Source organism: Kogia breviceps, chromosome 5, assembly GCF_026419965.1.
Source record: "Kogia breviceps isolate mKogBre1 chromosome 5, mKogBre1 haplotype 1, whole genome shotgun sequence".
In the NCBI taxonomy this organism is placed as follows: Eukaryota; Metazoa; Chordata; class Mammalia; order Artiodactyla; family Physeteridae; genus Kogia; species Kogia breviceps.
The window spans coordinates 104,192,310-104,215,361 of NC_081314.1; the positions used below are offsets into that span (position 1 = coordinate 104,192,310).

The following is a 23,052-nucleotide window of genomic DNA, read 5'->3' on the forward strand; positions in this document are numbered from 1 at the left end:
TTGCAGAAATTCAACCAAGAGATACTCAGGAAAATGTGCCAACAGGAGCAAAAGATTATTTCCCTTTTGGAAGAGAGAACTGTCCCTCTGATTTCTGCTAAATGTCCTTTTTTGGACCATATATTCCTAAATAACCTTACAATCTCCTTAAGTTTCTCACTTCTCCATTTCCACCTCTATCCCCTCCAGCTCATTCTTATTTTCAATCTGGATGAGTTGGAACAGTTTACTGGCCCAGGTTAGGTTCTGGAAAGGGACAGCTCCTCAGAGATAACAAAACTTGTTTTCTCTTCTCACATCACTTTTCTTTAAAGATTTTACAGGACCTATGCCTGCATTTACATCTGAAAAGAGTAGTTCCATTCTGAGCCACATCTTTGCCAAAGTTTATTAAGAATACTGGTAAAATATGACACATTTACAAGAATCCTTTCTTTTAAAACTGGGCAGAGCAAGAAAATTTGGTCTGTCATCCCCAAGTCTAGGGAAGAATGTCAAGTCAAATTTTAATTACAAAGTCTAAAACAATGGAAAAAGACGAGGTGTTCCCACTTCTCTCAGGCCCTCTTCCAATTAGAAGGTGAGGATTTCCAGAAGCCTGCAGCTATGTTTCAGTCATTTTTTGGAGTTTACAGGACTAAACTATATAAGCTATATTTTCTTATTTTCTGTACTCTTGATGCTCTTGCATTTGGGGCCTCGCTGACTGGTGTGATATTGTGATTTATAATAAGAAATATATATTTGGTCTTAGTCCCCATTTCTGGCACAAATTTCCAAAGTGGTAAGTGACCCAGGCATCTTTTGTTATGTTAATGAGGTGACTTTTAGACCTAACCTAAGGATGGGGGCTGGTTGCCAAGGGAACCAACTCTGCGATTAGAGGGTTGGAACTTTCACATTCACCCCCAGACCTCCCAGGAGGGGAGGGGCTGGAGATTGAATTCAGTCACCATTGGCCAATGATTTAATCAATTATGCCTACTGTAAAAACCAAACAGGATGGGGTTCAGAGGGCTTCCAGGTTGGTGAACACATGAAGATTTGGGGAGAGTAGTGTGCTTGGAGAAGCTCTGTACCCTTTCCCCATTCCTTGCCCTATGTATCTCTTCCATCTGGCTGTTCCTGAGTTATATCCTTGTATAATAAACCAGCCATCTAGTAAGTAAAATGTTCTGTGAGCTGCTGTAGCAAATAAACCAAACCCAAGGAGGGGGTCATTGGAACCTCCAATCTATAGCCGGTAGATCAGAAGCATAGGTGACAATCGGGACTTGGTGACTGCCGTCTGAAGTGGGGAGGAAGGGGCACTCTTGTAGGATTGCATCTTTAATCTGTGAGATCTGATGCTACATCCTCTTTTGTGTGCTTATTCTTCCTTTTTTTTTCTTCCTCCCCCCCACCTCTTCAACATGGGACTGAATAATAATACCTGCCCAATTTATTTTCAAAATGTTTTGGAAAACAAAGATGTTAAACACATACCAGTGCTAGTTTAAAACCTTTAGAGAGGGCTTCCCTGGTGGCGCAGTGGTTGAGAATCTGCCTGCTGATGCAGGAGACACGGGTTTGTGCCCCGGTCCGGGAAGATCCCACATGCCGCGGAGCGACTAAGCCCGTGAGCCATGGCCGCTGGGCCTGCGCGTCCGGAGCCTGTGCTCCGCAACGGGAGAGGCCACAACAGTGAGAGGCCCGCATACCGCAAAAAAAAAAAAAAAAACCTTTAGAGACTCAAAGACCCCACATGTTATGGAGCTCATTTTCAATAAGTAATTCTATATAAAAATAATTTTAAGCCATAATGTAAGTGGAAGAGAGACCAAGAAAATCCTAAATTTTTTTTCACATGACTTCTACAGTTTAAAAATATATGTCGATTTCTATTTAAAAAAAAAAAAAACAGGGTACCTCTGCTTTCCTGGTGTCCTACAAATGTACTTAATCTGCCTTTGGATAATCTAGTTCTAATTGAGCACCTACTATGCAAAACTCTGTGCTCTATGCTATATGAAAATAGGGTGATACGACAGTGAATGAGTGGTGGGGTTCTGAATTAATTATTTTTTTAAACTATTTTATTTTTTAATTTATTCTTTCTAGTTTTATCGAGATATAATCTTTTTAAACATCTTTATTGGAGTATAATAGTTTTACAATGGTGTGTTAGATTCTGATTTATAACAAAGTGAATCAGCTATACATATACATATATATGTATATATCAGCTATACATATACATATACATATATCCCCATATCTCCTCCCTCTTGCGTCTCCCTCCCACCTCCTTCCCTATCCCACCCGTCCAGGTGGTCACAAAGCACATCTCCCAGTGCTATGCAGCTGCTTCCCACTAGCTATCTATTTTACATTTGATAGTGTATATATTTCCATGACACTCTCTTACTTCGTCCTAGTTGACCCTTCCCCCTCCCCGTGTCCTCAAGTCCATTCTCTACATCTGCATCTTTATTCCTGTCCTGCCCCTACGTTCTTCATGACCTTTTTTTTTTTAGATTTCATATATATGTGTTACCATATGGTATTTGTTTTTCTCTTTCTGACTTACTTCACTCTGTGTGACAGATTCTAGGTCCGTCCACCTCACTACAAATAACTCAATTTCGTTTCTTTTTATGGCTGAGTAATATGTGTAATATGTGCCACATCTTCTTTATCCATTCATCTGTTGATGGACACTTAGGTTGTTTCCATGTCCTGGCTATTGTAAATAGAGCTGCAATGAACATTGTGGTACATGACTCTTTTTGAATGATGGTTTTCTCAGGGTATATGCCCAGTAGTGGGATTGCTGGGTCATATGGTAGTGCTATTTTTAGTTTTTTAAGGAACCTCCATACTGTTCTCCATAGTGGCTGTATCAATTTACATTCCCACCAACAGGGCAAGAGGGTTCCCTTTTCTCCACACCCTCTCTGGCATTTATTGTTTGTAGATTGTTTGATGGTGGCCATTCTGACACCTCATTGTAGTTTTGATTTGCATTTCTCTAATGATTAGTGATGTTGAGCATCCTTTCATGTGTTTGTTGGCAATCTGTATATCTTCTTTGAAGAAATGTCTATTTAGGTCTTCTGCCCACTTTTGGATTGGGTTGTTTGTTTTTTTAATATTGAGCTGCATGAGCTGAGTTAATTCTTAAGGTCATTATAAAAGGTTCTCTGAAGAGGAAACTTTTAAGTTGAAGCTCCAATAATAAGGAGAACCCAGCTCTGGAAAGATCAGTGGAAGAAGCAATTCAGGAAGACGAAGTCAAAAAGAAACAGTATCCTCGGCATCCGCTAGCTCCCAACTAGTCAGGAAGACAGAACTAAAACCAGCTAATTTTAACACCCCGTGGCTCCTGCTATAGTAGCCGTGAGAGCAGCGTGCCCTGAGAACCCAGAGGGAGTGATTAATCAGCCCTGAGAAGTGTGAAGGGGCTGTACCAAGCAGGCCGTGTAAAGACGGAGAACATCACTGGAAAGATTTAAATCCTGCCTTCATCAGAGACGTTAAAACAGATTGCCGGGCTTGACTCCACGTTTACTCAGTCAGGATCTCTGAGCCGGCTGCCTGGAAATCTCTGTTCCTAACAAGCAGTCTGCTGATGGGAAGACATTTTGAAACCCTCTGGTTCAGAGAACAGGCCTTGGAATCAGAAAAATGACTTGGACACACGGCTTAAGTCTCGCTTCCCTCTTCTGTGAAATGAGGATAATAATACAGTCTTCCTCACTGGGGAACTATGAGGATTATAGGAGGCACTACTATCTGTAAAGTGTCACCTATCACAGCCATTGTAAGAAAAGTGTAGCTTTGCTCATAACTGAGTAAAGACCGAGTTGTCCCAAGAGCTCACACACGTATCTCAGAATCTCGCCTTGCCGGGGGTACTGACAGTGGGGAGGTTACAGCTGTCTGGACAGGTGAGGGAGGCTGGAAAAGCAGCAGACAAGGAAGACAAGGGCGGAAGCCAGTTTCCACTGGGACAGAAGGACAATGAACCGCTGCACGTTATCAGGGGTTTGTAGGAAACAGCTGGCTTTGCCTCTTCTGTTTTTTTTTTTTTTTCTTTTTTTCACTTCCTCATTTCAAATGCAAATTGTTTAAAGGCGTTTCCTCCCTAAAACCCAAGCCTAGTCGCAGGCTAAATCAAAACAAAGTCGTTTTGTTAAATAAGGAAAACCCCCAGGGAAATTAGAGGGTTAGCCAGATAGAAGTTTGGCGGAAGGAGGTCAAGTTTGGGAAATAATGGATTAACTCAAATCCCTTCTCCAGTCCGTACAGCCTGAAAATCGCTGCCTGCAACTGACAGGCTCATCCCTTCCAACAAGCCTGTCTGACAAGCCTGAGGAGGGGGGAAGGCAGTGATCTTCACCCACAGCCCCTTAACTATAAAATTGTTCATCCCGGGACTTCCCTGGTGGTCCAGAGGGTGGGACTTCCCGAGGGTGGGACTTCCCTGGTGGTCTAGAGGGTAAGACTCCGTGCTCCCAATTCAGGGGTCCCAGGTTCGATCCGTGGTCAGGGAACTAGATCCCACATTCTTGCCACAACTGAGAGTCCGCATGCTGTGACTAAGAAACCCACGTGCTGCAACTAAAAAAAAAGATCCCTCATACCACCGCAACTGAAGATCCTAAATGCTGCAACGAAGATCCCGCATGCCGCAACTAAGACCCAGAGAAACCAAAATCAATAAATATTTAAAAGAAAAAATGGTTCATCCCATCCTAAACCAACCACCCACAAACCCACACGAGACTGAACACAACCACTCACTTTCAGATCAGCACCAAAAAATTGTTTTCAGGAAATGGTTTACCAGGGTCACTCTTATCTAAAGATGTACGAGAAACGACCTGCCTTTCTAGTCTCCAGTTAGCTCCAAATATACTTGAGATCATAGAAATTTCTTTGGGGGGATGACTTCTTTTAAGCCCTCCCTTCCTTCTGTAGTTCTGATAGAGTGACAAATTGGGTTACCAATATTGTAGTGAGAAGGGGAATGGGTTGTAGGTTTTGTACTTTGTGATATGAGGAATGGCACCTGGACAGCACATTAGAAGGACCACTCTTTCTGCATCCTGTCTCCCAGAGACAGGGAGGGACAAGGGTCCCTCCTTGGGCTTTGGGGTCAGCCAAGCCTAGGTCCAAACTCCTGCTGGGCTTGGGAATAGCTGAGTGCTGGAGAAGATGCATTTGTTCATAGAGTTTTCTTATCTGTTTCGTGACAGGCACTCTTCTCTGTCTGGCAGCTGCAATAAATGGTCAGTCTCTTGCCCTCAACATTTAACCTGTGATAAGTTTATCTGACCATCTAAACTAATGGAGGCCCAGATAATTCTTTGTATTGTGAAAGCAAGCAAGGTTTACTCCAACTGATGCTTTTTAACCAAAGTATCTCTCAGTTCAAAGCAAAGAAACCTATTTACTTTTTATGACCGGGAGATACACATATAGAGAGAGTGCTACCGTGCATTTATAATGATAAGAAAATTTAAGTTTCAGCATTTAGTCAGTGCTTAATGGTTGGTTCTGAAAAGACAACATTCCCTATATGTATTTTTTTTTAATTTATTTTTTGCTGCATTGGGTCTTCATTGCTGTGCGCGGGCTTTCTCTAGTTGCGGTGAGCAGGGGCTACTTTTCGTTGCTGTGCGTGGGCTTCTCATTGAGGTGGCTTCTCTTGTTGAGGAGCACGAGCTCTAGGCACGTGGGCTCAGTAGTTGTGGCTCGCAGGCTCTAGAGCACAGGCTCAGTAGTTGTGGTGCACGGGCTTAGTTGCTCTTTGGCATGTGGGATCTTCCCGGACCAGGGCTTGAACCCATGTCTCCTGCATTGGCAGGCGGATTCTTAACCACTGCGGCACCAGGGAAGTCCTGAGACTTTACTTTTATTTACATTAGTTTCTCCATTTACAAAATGGAGATATGTATGTCTACCTTTATAAGGCTGTTGTGAGAATTAAATCAGGTATACCTGTAAAGAGCTTAGGACAGTGCCTGCTACATGTACGTGTGTGTATATGAGATATATATGACATATATATGGACATACATACATGAGGGGTTATAAAATATGAGACTGGGAAAAAAGAACCCAAAATACAAGTTATAACACGTATGGATTCAACAGATTGTTTCAGGTTCCACGTTGCAACTATTCTTTAAGATGAGTCAAGTTTTGATGTAATAGCAAAGAATAATACCATCAATTGTCTGAAAAGGCTATTAAATACCTCTTTCTATATCAATTACTCCTCTGTGTATGACTGGAGTTTCTGCATTTATTTCAGCCAAAACAGTATAGAGAAGCAGATTGAATGCAAGTACAGATGTGAGAATCCAGTTGTCTATTAAGCTAATCATTAAAGAGATTTGCAAAACTGTAAAACAATTCACTCTTTAAACTGTCTTATTTTTTGTTTTTTTTGGAAAGGATAGTTTTTTTTAAATTGTACATTATGATAACAGACAATGGGCTTATTTTTGTTGTTCTAATCGAATTAATAATTAAATATATGTAAATATTTTAAATTTTTCTCAGTTTTCTAATATGATGGATATTCGAAATATAATATATATATAATATATCAGTCTTAATTTCAATTAGAGTGGATAGTTGGGAAATTTTCATATTCTTTAGAAAAGCCCACTTTGAAAGTGAATTTGGGAAAATTATTTAAACTCTGGGGGAAGGGAAAAATTAGGAGTTTAGGATTAGCAGATACAAACTACTATATATATAAAATAGATAAACAATAAGGTCCTATTGTATAGCACAGGGAACTATATTCAATATCTTGTAATGAACTATAATGGAAAAGAATCTGAAAAATTGTGTGTGTGTGTGTATTTATAAAACTGAATCACTTTTCTGTATACCAGAAACTAACACAACATTGTAAAACAACTATGTATACTCCAATAATAAATAAATAAACTCTAAGTGCTTCATCAGTAGATAAACACATAAAAAAATAAAACAAGAATGATGCCACCTTATGCCCAAGAGTCAGGGAATTAGACAAGATGATATTATGAGCTTTCCTACAGCTTGAAGTTTTCATTATTCTAAAATTCTTTTCTATTGATAACTCTGGTTGAACCTATTGCAGGCTTAGCTATCAGTAAAAAGCCCAAATTAAGTCCAATATATTGTCTCATGTCTTTCTCATAGAGGGCTGAAACCCATACCCCATCCACCTTACCCTCCGCAAAGCTTCCAAAGCAAGCAGGATTGTGACAGCCAGTGTGAACTCTATCCGCCTAGCCCACAACAGAAGGCAGCTCTGTACAAACATGATTGCACCTTTGGGGCCATGTGAGGGAATATGAGGGTTATTCATTATTTCTTTTAGGGGCTGAAAACAGAAGCACAGGAACAGAACGCTGAAGTAAAGAGTGGCAACGACCCCTTAGAAAGAAGAAATTTAACCATTAACATCAACTCAATTTGGGACATCTTATTCAACATTTGACTTATTAGACAAATATTTGGGTGTCCAATATGAACCAGGCATCAAATACATAATCTTTACTAATCATAGGTCTAGAAAAAAATATTTATTTTTCCACCTGAAAAATAACCCTTAGCAGAGCACTAAATTGTTTCATACTTAAATTTCCTTTTCCATTTTGTCTGCATCCAACAGTGTTTTATTTTAATAACATTAACTCACCAACACTTATTCTGTATATATGATTGCCAGGGACGGTGATAATCTAGTCCTTGGGGGCAGATTTGGTTTGGTCCGTCTCTTAGAAAGTTTGTGACATAGATGGACACTATAAGATTTATAGTCAGGAAAGCAGCACTACCATTTTAGACACTTCAAAGTCAGTTTTTTGGTTTTTTTTTCCTTTGCGGTACGCAGGCCTCTCACTGTTGTGGCCTCTCCTGTTACGGAGCACAGGCTCCGGACGTGCAGGCTCAGCAGCCATGGCTCACGGGCCCAGCCGCTCTGCGGCATGTGGGATCTTCCCAGACCGGGGCACGAACCCGTGTCCCCTGCATCGGCAGGAGGACTCTCAACCACTGCGCCACCAGGGAAGACCCAAAGTCAGTTTTTCAGTGTCACTCTATATATGTTGTGATTGCATCTCCATCCCTGCTCCTATACACTTTTCTGATGTGTGCTAGTCCACTGTTAACTATGCATTCCTTTGGGTCTCAGGATTTCTCATCCTCATCACTAGTGACATCTTGGGCTGGATAACTCTTTGGTGTGGGAGGCTGTCCTGTGCATTGTAGGATGTTTAGCAGCATCCCTGCCCTCCATTCACCAGGTGCCAGTAGATGTCAATTGTGACCAGTAAGACTATCTCCAGACATTGCCAAATAACCCCTGGAGGATAGAAGCATTCCTGGTTGAGAACAACTGCTTTAAGTCAAAATTCCTTCTTATAAACACACACACACTCTTTTCATCCTTCTTCCTTTTCCCCTTCTCCCTTCTTTCTCTTCCTTTTCTCTGCAAACACCCATGATAGTTTCCTCTTCATCCTCAGCAACCATTCTCAGGAAAAATGAGAGTTTACTGTTCTCTCAAGAAATGTCACATCTGAAGCCATTATTAGTCACTAATGACTCGGGGTAACCAGCCATCCCAGGTTCACAAAGAGAGAAAAAGTCCCAAGATGTGAAAATTTCAGTGCTAAAATTGGGGAAATTCTGGGCAAACTGAGATGAGTTGGTCACCCTAAACTTAGTGTGTAAGTGTTCTAACCTCTGGTCCAGACTGTGTATAGTCTCATTCATAGAAGCATCGATCAAATATCCATTAGTCATAAAAATGGAATTACATTCTAATTTTCATACTTTTAGAAGTGTATTAAAGTTGATTTTTTACCCCCATCCTCACCCCCAGCAAAACTCTTTTACCTGTTTCTCCCTTTTCCCAGTTTTCTGGTACCTGCACTACTCTAGTACCTTTCATTTGCTCTAAATTTCCAAAATTCTTTTATCTCTTTATTTTGAAGATTAACTTAATCTCTTTCCTTTCTCCTTCCACTGCTCAGGTTCTACCTTCATTGCCACATTTCAAAATAAATTCCAGGAACTGATTTGGCAAGGACAGAGAAGACACTCCATGGGTGTGTCGATGGGTATTGGAGGAGAGAAACTGAGTAGTCTAAGTTATCATCCGCTCTGTGTGGGAAGGGAAATCCTACAATCATATACACGCACTATTGCACATTATTAGTTTGTGAGCTCCTTCCTTATAGAGCTAGAAGTGGAAGCAGGGGAATGAAAAAGGCATAACAGTTGAATCTTAATGGGATGCGAGGATGCAAAAAAGAAAATATACCCAGATAAGTTTCTGCAGAGTAACTGTGCAGGATATAAGGCTGCCAGTGGTCAGTATTAGTGCCTGAGTACTTAGCAAGAGGCAGAGGTCAAGGGTAAGGGCATTAAGGGGGAATGCAATTTGCTGTTTCTGAGCTCTGGATAAAGCCAATGTTATGTTCTCTTGGTTACACCCTTATCTTCAGCTCCTTTCTCCCCAATATTGAATCCTTTTATAACACCTATTTACCACTTAGCCAACTAATTTGTCTTTGCTTCAAATGTTTTTGTATTTTTTTTTTAATAGTTATTCTCTTTTTATTTATTTACTGGCTGCCTTGGGTCTTCATTGCACACATGCTTTCTCTAGTTGCAGAGAGCGGGGGCTGCTCTTCGTTGTGGTGCGTGGGCTTCTCTTGTTGCAGAGCACGGGCTCTAGGTGCACGGGCTCAGTAGTTGTGGCTCACGGGCTGTGGAGCGCAGGCTCAGTAGTTGTGGCACGCCGGCTTAGTTGCTCCGCAGCCTGTGGGATCTTCCCGGACCAGGGCGCGAACCCCTGTCCCCTGCATTGGCAGGCGGATTCTTAACCACTACGCCACCAGGGAAGTCCCACTTCAAATGTTTTTGAAGTCAGTACACCACCCACCATAAAAATCTTTTCTTTAGTAAAAGTGTTCTAAAACACAAGACATAAGCTCCGAAAGTAAGTATTAAACTCTGACGTTTTTGCTGTAACAGCAGATGCCCATGGAGTTAAAAGGAGATGAAAAGGCTTCTCACGTATGGAAGCAGTAGCACTTTAGAAAAAGAGACAGAAGCAGTACTGGGCTCTCACTCTGTGAACTTAAGGGTCTGTTGTACTTCCTACATGTAAAGTGTTCCCCAAATTACCCACATGATTCATATTTTGAATGCCATGAAATTAGAGTCATTTGAAATGGGTCCTCTGCATCTGCCGATATGGAGGGCTGACTGTCCTAGACCATTTTATATAAAGGACATGAACATCTGCAGATTTGGTATCTGCTGGGCTCCTGGAACCAATCCCCCTCAGACACCAAGGGACCACTGTACTTCACTTACAGAAATCACTTCTTCCGCTTAGGGCAAAAGGTCAAAACATCTGAAAGACGGGGAAGGAACCCACTGCAGACAAGGGCATCTATTTCTATTTATGATTTTGAATTCTGCCGAACGACTGAAGTCATTTTCATGTTTCAGGGTTATGGTGCCTTAGCTCTTCCTTTTCCAGTAAATGTAATTTTTTTAAAAAATTAACTTATTTATTTTTGGCTGCATTGGATCCTCATTGCTGCTCGGGCTTTCTCCAGTTACGGAGAGCGGGGGCTACTCTTTGTTGCGGTGCGCAGGCTTTCTCATTGCGGTGGCTTCTCTTGCTGCGGAGTATGGGCTTTAGGCGCGCAGGCTTCAGTGGTTGTGGCTCACAGACTCTAGAGCGCAGGCTTAGTGGCTGTGGCGCAGGGGCTTATAGTTGCTCCGCGGCATGTGGGATCTTCCCGGACCAGGGCTCGAACCCATGTCCCCTGCATTAGCAGATGGATTCTTAACCACTGCGCCACCAGGGAAGCCCTGTAATTGTTAATGAAACTTACCTTACCTTTCCCAGAGGCAAATAATGCTTTTAAATTGATTAAATCCAATTCAATAAGTTGTTTGTGTTTGTTAAACTCCTGAATGGGTTGAGTATGTTTGTGTTCATTTTAACATTTATTATAGAAATCATTCTGTCATAGCCCTATATTATCCATAGCCATAAATTTCCCACACAATCCTATATTGAAAATGTTCTGGAAATATATTATCCCTTTGGGGTTTGAATTACTTTTCTATTGCTGTTGTAACAAATAATCACCAACTACATGGTTTAAAAAAAAAAAGTTATTATCTTACAGTTCTGAGGGTCAGAAATCTGAAATGAATCTCACTGAGGTAAATTTAAAATGTCAGCAGTGCTGCACTGCTTCTGGAGGTCTGTGTGCAAGAATCTGTTTCAGCTTCTAGAGGCCATGTACGTTCCTTGATTCCTGGCTCTTTTCTCTGTCTTTGAAGTCAGCAGCATAGCATCTTCAAATCTCTTTCTGACTCCAGCCTTCTGTCTCCCTCTTCTACATTTAAAAGGCCCTTATGATTACACTGGATAATCCAGGATAATCTATCTTCAAGTCAGCTGATTAGCGACTTTAATTCCCTCTGTAACCTTAGTTCCCCTTTGCCGTGTAACAGCATGCTCACAGGTTTAGGAGATTATGGCATGGACGTATTTGGAGGGCCATTATTTGCCCCACAGGGCCTCAGCAATGTACAGGGTGATCTAACTAGACTCCCAGTCTTGGAGGTCCCTGAGCTTTATCATTTGTCACCAGATTGGCCAGACATGAAAACCGAAACTCAAAGCCACCAGGGTTTCTGGAGACGCCTTCAGACAAATGTTGGTTTTGGTTCTTGCTTTCCTCCTAGGTTTCCCACTTTTACTTTGATGTTGGTTTTTATGGATACTTCAGTTTCCTTGACATCTCAGAGAAACATGAAATATATCTTATACATTTTTTCATAAGGCTTAAATTGTTTTTGTTTTAATTGAAGTATAGTTGATTTATAATATTGTGTTAGTTTTGGGTGTACAGCAAAGTGATTCAGTTATATGCATGTAGTTTTTTTCAGATTCTTTTCCATTATAGGTTATTATAAGATATTGAATATAGTTCCTTATGCTATACAATAGATCCTTGTTGCTTATCTATATTATGTATAGTAGTTTGTACCTGTTAATCACATACTCCTAATTTATTCCTCCCCCATCCTTTTCCCCTCTGGTAACCATAAGTTGGTTTTCTATGTCTGTGAGTCTGTTTCTGTTTTGTAAATAGTTTCATTTGTATTATTTTTTAGATTCTACATATAAGTAATATAATATATCTTTGTCTGTCTGATTTACTTCACTTAGTATGATAATCTCTAGGTCCATCCATGTTGCAGCAAATGGCAATATTTCATTCCTTTTCATGTCTGAGTAATAATCCATTGTGTGTGTGTGTATATATGTATATATATATATACCACATCTTCTTAAACCAGTTGTCTGTTGATGGGCTCTTTGGTTGTCTCCATGTCTTGGCTTATTGTAAACAATGCTGTTATGAACATCAGGGTGCATGTATTTTTCAAATTAGTTTTATCTTTTCTGAATACATGCCTAGGAGTGGTATTGCTGGATCATATGGCAACTATATTGTTTAGTTTTTTAAGGAATCTCAATACTGTTTTCATAGCAGCTGCACCAATTTACATTCCTGCCAACAGTGTAGGAAGGTTCCCTTTTCTCCACACCCTCTCCAGCATTTCTTATTCATAGACTTTTTGATGATAGCATTCTGACAGGTGTGAGGTGATACCTGATTGTAGTTCTGATTTGCATTTCTCTAAGTAATTAGCGATGTTGAGCATATTTTCATGTGCCTCTTGGCTATCTGACTGTCTTCTTTGTTAGCTTAAATTGTTTTCATTGATTGGGACATTTAGGAGAGCAAATGTCCTGTTGTGCCAGGGATCCTACAGTTGCTCTTAGAAAATAAAAGTTTCATCTGGTCTTATAATAATTTGCCTTCTTTCCCTGCAAGTGTAATATCAAAACTACATACTCTTATCTAAGTAGTTACTCCTTGCCTCTACTCAGTCTGTTTCAGACTTACCAACTTGTAATGAAAGAAGGTGGCATTTTTGACTTTATTTCTCTTTCTTCCCTCTCTTTCTTCTTGTATTTGCAGATCTTGCTTTGTACTCATCCATTGTCAATCATAAGGGGTAGAGAGAGAGCTATTTTCTTTAGATTATTTCCTAAATAGAATATATTCAAATGCCCACAAATTATTACAATTAATGAGTCATTTTTACTTTGATAGTCAGTTGGAAAAATTTTTTTAATCTAACTTATATTAATAATAAAAATACAGAGTACTTATGAATAAATCTTTAAAAAGATGTACAAAATATTTATGTGGGAAATTACATAAAAATTTATTAGAAGAGACCAAAGAACACTTCAATAATAGAGAGATGTTTGTAGATAGGAAAAATCAATATCAAAAATAAGTCAGTTCCTTTAATATTGTTAAAATGGCCATACTACCCAAAGCAATATACAGATTTAACGCAATCCCTATCAAATTACCCATGACATTTTTCACAGAAATAGAACAAATAACCCTAAAATTTATATGGAACCATGAAGACCCAGAATTGCCAAAGCAATCCTGAGGAAAAAGAACAAAGCAGGAGGCATAACCCTCCCAGATTTCAGACAATACTACAAAGCTACAATAGTCAAAACAGTGTGGTATTGGCACAGTAACAGATATATGGATCAATGGAACAGAATAGAGAGCCCAGAAATAAACCCATACACCTACGGTCAATTAATCTTTGACAAAGGAGGCAAGAATATACAATGGGAAAGACTGTCTCTTCAGCAGATGGTGCTGGGAAAGTTGGACAGCTGCATGTAAATCAATGAAGTTAGAACACACCCTCACACCATGCACAAAAATAAACTCAAAAGTAAAGTCAAATATAAGACAAGACACCATAAAACTCCTAGAAGAGAACAAAGGCAAAACATTCTCTGACATAAATCATACCAATGTTTTCTTAGGTCAGTCTCCCAAGGCAATAGAAATAAAAACAAAAATAAACAAATGGGACCTAATCAAACTTACAAGCTTTTGCACAGTGAAGGAAACCATAAACAAAACGAAGAGACAACCTACAGAATAGGAGAAAATATTTGCAAGTGATGTGACTGACAAGGGCTTAACTTCCAAAATATACAAACAGCACATACAACTCAACAACAAAAAAACAAATAACCCAATCAAAAAATGGGCAGAAGTCCGAATAGACATTTCTCCAAAGAAAACACACTGATGGCCAATAGGCATGTTAAAAGATGCTCATCATTGCTAATTATTAGAGAAATGCAAATCAAAGCTACAGTGAGGTACCACCTCACACCAGTCAAAATGGCCATCATTAAAGTCTACAAATAACAAATGCTAGAGAGGGTGTGGAGAAAAGGGAACCCTCCTACACTGCTGGTGGGAATGAAGTTGGTGCAGCCACTATGGAAAACAGTATGTGGTTCCTTGGAAAACTAAAAATAGAATTACCATATGATCCAGCAATCCCACTCCTGGGCATATATCCAGACAAAATTATAATTCAAAAAGATACATGTACCCCTATGTGCATAGCAGCACTATTCACAATAGCCAAGACATGGAAACAACCTAAATGTCCATCGATGGATGAATGGATAAAGAAGATGTGATACCATGGAATACTACTCATCTATAAGAAAGAACAAAATAATGATGTTTGCCAACAACATGGATGCAACTAGAGGTTATCATACTAAGTGAAGTAAGTCAGAAAGAGAAAGACAAATACCATATGATATCTCTTATATGTGGAATCTAAAATATGACACAAATGAACCTATCTACAAAGCAGAAAGAGACTTACAGACATAGAGAACAGACTTGTGGTTGCCAAGGGGGTGGGTGGGGGGGGAGGAATGGACTTCAAGTTTGGGGTTAGTAGATGCAAACTACTACTTAGGGAATGGATGGACAAGGTCCTACTGTATAGCACAGGGAACTATATTCAATGTCCTGGGATAAGCCATAATGGAAAAGAATATTAAAAAGAATGTATATATGTGTATAACTGATTGCTTTGCTGTGCAGCAGAAATTAATACAACATTGTAAATCAACTGTACTTCAATTTTTTTAAAATGCCAATTCTTCCAAGTTTATCCCTGGATTTAATAAGATTTCAATAAAAAAATCCCAGCAGAGTGTTTTTTTCCTATTGTACTCGATAAACTCATCCAAAATTTACAGAATTGAATAGAAGGTTAAGAATAGCCAAGGCTCTCCTGAAGAAGAAAAGAAAGAAGAAAAAGGTGTGTCTTGGGAGACTTGCCTCATCAGATATCAAGCTACGTCAAATAACATAGTGTCAGAACTGGTGTAGACACAGCTAAATAGACTACTGGAACAGACTGCAATGCCCAAAACAGACCACTCCACCGATTTATGCACAATTGATCTATGGCAGAGAGAGAATTGAAGACCAGAGGAGAAAGGACAGGACATTGATAAATGGCTCTGTGACATTTCGGTGTCTGTGTCACTTACCTACTGCTGCATGACAACCCCCCCTACCTCCAATTGACGTCCTTAAAATAACAACCATCTGTTTATTTAACAATTCTTAGGTCAGCAATTTGGGTTGGGATCAATTGGGTGCTCTTCTGAACTAGCTCATTTAACTTCCTCGAGTGTCTCTGAGCAGCTAAAGAAACTGCTTCTGTGTTGGTCGGCTGTTGGCTGGAGCGACAACGGTGACTGGGCCACATACCTGTCATCATGCAGCAGGTAGCCCATGTATGTTCACATGGCTGACATGATCACAGAGAGTGACGGTGCTCTAGGCCTGGAATTGGTACAACATCAATTCTGTTGCACACTAATGGTGAAATAAGTCACAAGAGCAGTCTAGATTCAAAGAGTGGAGAAATAGACATCTCTTGGTGGAAGAAGCTACAATGTATTATAGGCATTTTTGCAATCTAGCAGTCTGTCCTTTGAACAAAATAATTATCATTCCTTCCATACATAAGACCCTCAAGATCTCCTTTAACTATGACATCAGGCTAGTGTGGAATATTGTGATCTAAAACAGATCAGATGAGGATCCTCAGAGGGGCTTCTCCTGTTCTGGCAACCTATGAACCAAAAAAGACTGATTATCTGCCCTCAACACACCCAGTAGTATACATGACTGGGCAGGGACAGGATCATTACAGGAGACTCTGCCATCAGAAAGGGGAAGGAAACACATAGCAGCTGCTGGTCTATAACAATTCTGAAATCCAGGACATGGGTTGCTAGTCTCCCCATCCTGGGGGCAGGAAATATTTTTTGATTAGGTCTAGTTTCATCTCCCTGCTTTATAGTTCTCCAGGGCTCTTAGCTCTACCTTCTGAGCTCTTGGCTGTCTTCTGAGACTTTGTCGCTTTTCCGTAAGGAAGGACTCTGAGCAATCTAATTTCTTCAGTCTTTATGTGGTGCTTTCATCCATACAACTCTTAAAACTTTGTGAGGATGGAAGGGAGATGCAAGAGGGAGGAGATATGAGGATATATGTATACATATAGCTGATTCACTTTGTTATACAGCAGAAACTAACATACCATTGTAAAGCAATTATACTCCAATAAAGATGTTTAAAAAAAAAACAAAACCTTTTTGGTTTTCCTCTGAATCTGAGTGGCGTCTACTTGGTCCAAGGAAAGCCACACCCACAATTCTTTAGAAAGAGAATTATGTGGGTGTGTCAGTCTGTTGTGGGATAACAGCCTTAATATTCTTAGACAACCCCACCTTTTTTTTTTTTTTTTTTTTTTTGGTTTTTTTTTTTTTTTTTTTTTTTTTTTTTTTTGCGGTATGCGGGCCTCTCACTGTTGTGGCCTCTCCCGTTGCGGAGCACAGGCTCCGGACGCGCAGGCCTAGCGGCCATGGCTCACGGGCTTAGCTGCTCCGCGGCATGTGGGATCTTCCCGGACCAGGGCACGAACCCGTGTCTCCTGCATCGGCAGGCGGATTCTCAACCACTGCGCCACCAGGGAAGCCCCCCACCTTTTTATAGTTAAGAGGATCAACTAGATGCCACCTTAATTCTTTCAAATATCTTAATAAAGCTTTAATAGCCACACCTTGATATGATCTTGCACCTCAGGCTTCTTTCACTTGGAGGATTTTCTGGCTAAAGAGATTAGAGATGAGAAACTGCTATTTCCTGTATATTCCCTCTAAATTCTTTCTTCTTAGGCAGCTAAATGAAACCAATTAACACTTTCAACATTTTGCCAGGAAATCATTTTGCAAGGTCCATAAGTTCATTAGCAATATGTATTTTTAAAAATCTGCAAAGTTCTGCAGGCAACCATTGTGCCAATTGTTTTTAAGTACATGATACATGTTGCCATTTTTCTGGCCTGTTACAGTAGTTTCCTCACTGTTTTTCCAGCCACCTCTAATAGTTTGCTCACCCTCTTTCTTGTTTTTGCTACTGGGTTCTTAAAGTTGTTTCAGTGTCTGCCCAATTCAGAGACCCAAGGCCACATGTTTTAGGTTTTTGCAACCCATTTTACTATAGCAACCCATTTCTAGGTACTAATTTCTCTATCAGTTAGTTTTTACTGTGTAGCCCACCATCCAAAACTAACTTGCCTGAAACAGCAATCATTTATTTACCAGCTCCTGATACTGTGGTTTAGCATTTTAGATTAGACTCAGCTGCAAAGTTCTGCTGTTGGCCTCAGGTGGTCTTGCTTATGCTTTCCCGGTCAGAGGGCAGTCAGTGGCCTCACTCACATATCTGGTAGTTAGCTGGCTCTCATATGGATACTGGGCCACATGTCATCATCCAGCAGGCTAACTGAGGCTTATTTACACTGCAGTGGCTCCAGGGTTCCCAAGAGCAGCAAGGGAGCAATCCCTAATCTACAACTACTTTTCAATCTCTGCTTGTGTAATTATTTCTACCATCCCATTGTCCACATGGTCAAGTGCAGATTCGAGGTTTAGAAGAATAGACTTTACCTCTTCATGGGAATCGCTGCATAGTGACCTTTGCAAAGGGACACCCGTACAGGATGGATACAATTTGTGGCCACTTTTTCAACCTATTGATACAATGAAATAAAAATGAAAGAGTTTAAAAATAGTAGTCTTGGGCTTCCCTGGTGGCGCAGTGGTTGAGAATCCACTTGCCGATGCAGGAGACACGTGTTTGTGCCCTGGTCTGGGAAGATCCCACATGCCGCGGAGCAACTAAGCCCGTGAGCCATGGCCGCTAGGCCTGCGCGTCCGGAGCCTGTGCTCCGCGCAACGGGAGAGGCCACAACAGTGAGAGGCCCGCATACCGCAAAAAAAAAAAAAAAAAAAAAAAAAAGTAGTCTTTGGGACTTACCTGGTGGTCCAGTGGTTAAGACTCCCTGCTTCCAACACAGTGGGCACGGGTTCCATCACTGGTGGCAGAACTAAGATCCCACATGCTGCATGGTGTGGCCAAAAAAATAGTCTTTATTTTTATTTTTTTGAATTTTTGAATTTTATTTAATTTATTTTTTTATACAGCAGGTTCTTATTGCTTATCTATTTTATACATATTAGTGTATGTATGTCAATCCCAATCTCCCAGTTCATCCCACCACCACCACCTCCCCTGCACTTTCCCCCGTTGATGTCCATACTTTGTTCTCTACATCTGTGTCTCTATTTCTGCCCTGCAAACCAGTTCATCTGTACCATTTTTCTAGGTTCCACATATATGCGTTAATATACGATATTTGTTTTCTCACACTGACTTACTTGACTTTGTATGACAGTCTCTAGATCCATCCATGTCTCTACAAATGACCCAATTTCGTTCCTTTTTATGGCTGAGTAATATTCCATTGTATATATGTACCACATCTTCTTTATCCATTCATCTGTTGATGGGCATTTCGGTTGCTTCCATGACCTGGCTATTGTGAATAGTGCTGCAATGAACATTGGGGTGCATGTGTCATTTTGAATTATGGTTTTCTCTGGGTATATGCCTAGTAGTGGGATTGCTGGGTCATATGGTAATTCTATTTTTAGTTTCTTAAGGAACCTCCATACTGTTCTCCATAGTGGCTGTATCAATTTACATTCCCACTAACAGTGCAAGAGGGTTCCCTTTCCTCCACATCCTCTCCAGCATTTGTTGTTTGTACATTTTTTCATGATGCCCATTCTAACTGGTGTGAGGATATACCTCATTGTAGTTTTGATTTGCATTTCTCTAATAATTAGTGATGTTGAGCAGCTTTTCATGTGCCTCTTGGCAATCTGTAATAGAAATGTCTATTTAGGTCTTCTGCCCATTTTTTGATTGGGTTGTTTATATTGAGCTGCATGAGCTGTTTATATATTTTGGAGATTAATCCTTTGTCCATTGATTCATTTGCAAATATTTTCTCTCATTCTGAGGGTTGTCTTTTTGTCTTGTTTGTAGCTTCCTTTGCTTTGCAAAAGCTTTTAAGTTTCATTAGGTCCCATTTATTTATTTTTGTTTTGATTTCCATTACTCTAGGAGGTGGATCAAAAAAGATCTTGTTGTGATTTATGTCAAACAGTGTTCTTCCTATGTTTTCCTCTAAGAGTTGTAAAGTGTCCAGTCTTACATTTAGGTCTTAATCCATTTTGAGTTTATTTTTGTGTATGGTGCTAATGAGTGTTCTAATTTCATACTTTTACATGTACCTGTCCAGTTTTCCCAGCACCACTTATTGAAGAGGCTGTCTGAGAAAATAGCACTTTTAAAACAGAAGGGCGCTTTCAGCTTTCAGCTTGAAGCGGCCAAGGTGCAACTTTCTTGGGTCATCCCAAATATGGATTCATATGACACCAGCCACCTCCACCTTGCCACCTAAGTTCAACCCCAAGGAGATAAAAGCTGTATATCTGAGGTGCACTGATGGGGAAGTCGGTGCCACATTTAACCTGCCAGCAATATCGGCTCCCTAGGTCTGTCTCCAAAAGAGGTTGGAGATGACATCACCAAGACAACTAGTGATTGGAAGGGTCTGAGAATTACAGTGAAACTGACCATTCAGAACACACAGGCCCAGATTGAGGTAGTACCTTCTGCCTCTGTCCTGATCATCAAAGCTGTCAAAGAACTGCCAAGAGACAGAAAGAAGCAGAAAAACATTAAGCACAGTGGAAACATCCCCTTTGATGATATTGTCACATTGCCCAACAGATCTTTAGCTAGAGGACTCTCTGGAACCATTAAAGAGATCCTGGGGATTTTCCAGCCTGTGGGTTGCAATGTTGATGGCTGCCACCCTCACGACATCAGAGATGACATCAACAGTGGTGCAGTGGAATGCCTAGCTAGTTAAGAACTACAAAGGAAAATAATTAAATAAAGGATTATTTGATGACCAATAAGTAAATAAATAAGAGGGGAGTCAGAAAGTGGAAATTAGGACAAGATTCCTTGGTGAAAGTGCTTCTTCACCAGAGGTGGTAAAGATACTATAGAAGTTTGGAACTGATGGTGGGAGCATTTGTGAACCAAGTTAAGATCTGAAATTTAGGTAAGACTTAGTACCAGAAGTGCAATTTATAATAGCAATAGAAGAAGGAGCTCTTGAACTGAGAAACTGGTAAAGCTACCCCTTCCCTCACTTCAAGATCCTCCTTCTAACTGAGAAAAATCTGACTTATTTAAAAATAATTGACAAAGTATTGTGCAACTAAAACATCCAAAGGAAGCTGCTCTAGGGAAGCAAAAGGGCAAAAAAAAAAGACCTGAAAATAGATACAAAACTTCCCTACAGATTAACAACACTCCCTACAAAAATATTAGCCCAAAGCAGAAGAAAAGTGCAATATAACATACCAACATGAATAAAGAGGGATAAAATCTTGATGCAATTGCAGACAGGAAAAAAAAAACAATAAAAAATAAATACATGACAACATACAAGGGAACTCCCATAAGGCTATCAGCTAATTTTTCAGCAGAAACTCTGCAGGCCAGAAAGGAATGGCATAATATATTTAAAGTGATGAAAGGGAAAAACCTACAACCAAGAATACTTTACCCAGCAAGGCTTTTGTTCAGATTTGAAGGAGAAATCAAAAGCTCTACAGACAAGCAAAAATTAAGAGTCCAGCGCCACCAAACCAGCTTTACAACAAATGTTAAAGGGGAAAAAAAAAAAAATGTTAAAGGATCTTCTCTAGGCAAAAAGGAATAGGCCACAACTAGAAACAAGAACATTGTGAAGTGAAAAACTCAGCAGTAAAGGCAAACACACAGTAAAGGTAGGAAATCATCCACAAACAAAACTCATAGGGAGGATAAAAGACAAGAGTAGTAAAATCATCTATATTTACAATAAGCAGTTAAGGGATACATGAAACAATTAGATATTAAATATATCAAAAACAGTAATCATGAGGGGAGGAGAATACAAATGCAGGGTTTTTAAAATGCATTTGAAATGAAGAGATCAGCAATTAAAACAATTATGTATATAGACAGCTATTAAAAAAAACCCTCATGGTAACTGCAAACCAAAAACCTATAATAGATATACACATAAAAAAGAAAAAGGAATACAAACATAACACTAAAGTTAGTCATCAAATCACAGGAGAAGAGAATAAAAGAAGAATGGCAAAAAAAGACGTACAAAAACAAATCCCAAACAATTAACAAAATGGCAATAAGAACATACACAGTGATAATTACTTTAAATATAAACAGACTAAATGCTTCAACCAAAAGCCAGAGTGGTTGAATGGATACAAAAACAAGACTTGTACATATGCTGCCTACAAGAGACTCACTTCAGATCTAGGGACTCATACAGACTGAAAGTAAAGGGATGGAAAAAGGTATTCCATGCAAATGGAAATCAGTCAATGGTGAAAAGTTGAGAGCATTTCCTCTAAGATCAGTAACATTACAAGGATGCCCACTGTCACCAATTTTATTCAACATAGTTTTGGAAGTCCTAGCCATAGCAATCAGAGGAGAAAAATAAATGAAAAGAATCCAGATTGGAAAGGAAGAAGTAAAACTGTCACTGTTTGCAGATGACATGATACTATACGCAGAAAATCTGAAAAATGCTACCAGAAAACTACTAGAGCTCATCAATGAATTTGGTAAAGTTGCAGGATGCAAAATTAATATACAGAAATCTGTTGCATTTCTATACACTAGCAATGAACTATCAGAAAGAGGATTAAGGAAACATCCCGTTTACCTTCACATCAAAAAGAATAAAATACCTAGGAATCAACCTAGGTACGAAATAAAATAAAATACCTCAGGAGGCAAAACACCTGAACTTGGAAAACTATAAGACACTGATGAAAGAAATTGAAGATGACACTAACAGATGGAAAGATATACTGTGTTCTTGGATTGGAAGCATCAATATTGTTAACATGACCATACTACCCAAGGTAATCTACAGATTCAATGCAATCCATATAAAAATACCAATGGCATTTTTCACAGAACTAGAACAAATAATTTTAAAATGTGTATGGAAACATAAAAGACCCCAAATAGTCAAAACAATCTAGAAAAAGAACAGAGCTGGAAGAATCACACTCCCTGATTTCAGACTATACTACAAAGCTACAGTAATCAAAACAGTATGGTACTGGCACAAAAACAGACACATAGAATGGAACAGGAAAGACAGCCCAGAAATAAACCCATGCACTATGGTCAATTAATCTATGACAAAGGAGGCAAGAATATACAATGGAGAAAAGACAGTCTCTTCGATAAGTGGTGCTGGGAAAACTGGACATCTACATGTAAAAGAATGAAATTAGAACACTCTCTAACACCATATACAAAATAAACTCAAAATGGATTAAAGACCTAAATGTAAGACCAGATACTATAAAACTCCTTGAGGAAAACACAGGCAGAACACTTTGACATAAATTGCAGCAATATTTTTTTTGGATCCCTCTTCTAAAGCAAAGGAAACAAAAGCAAAAATAAACAAATGGGACCTAAATAAAACTAAAAGTTTTTCACAGCAAAGGAAACCATCAACAAAACAAAAAGACAACCTACTTAATGGGAGGGGATATGGGAG

At 39.6% G+C, this 23,052-nt stretch overlaps 1 pseudogene; it reads left to right on the forward strand.

The window, feature by feature from the left end:
• Positions 1-527: 527 nt before the first annotated feature.
• LOC136794305 (large ribosomal subunit protein uL11-like) lies at positions 528-20,316 on the forward strand (annotated as a pseudogene).
• Positions 20,317-23,052: the final 2,736 nt, after the last annotated feature.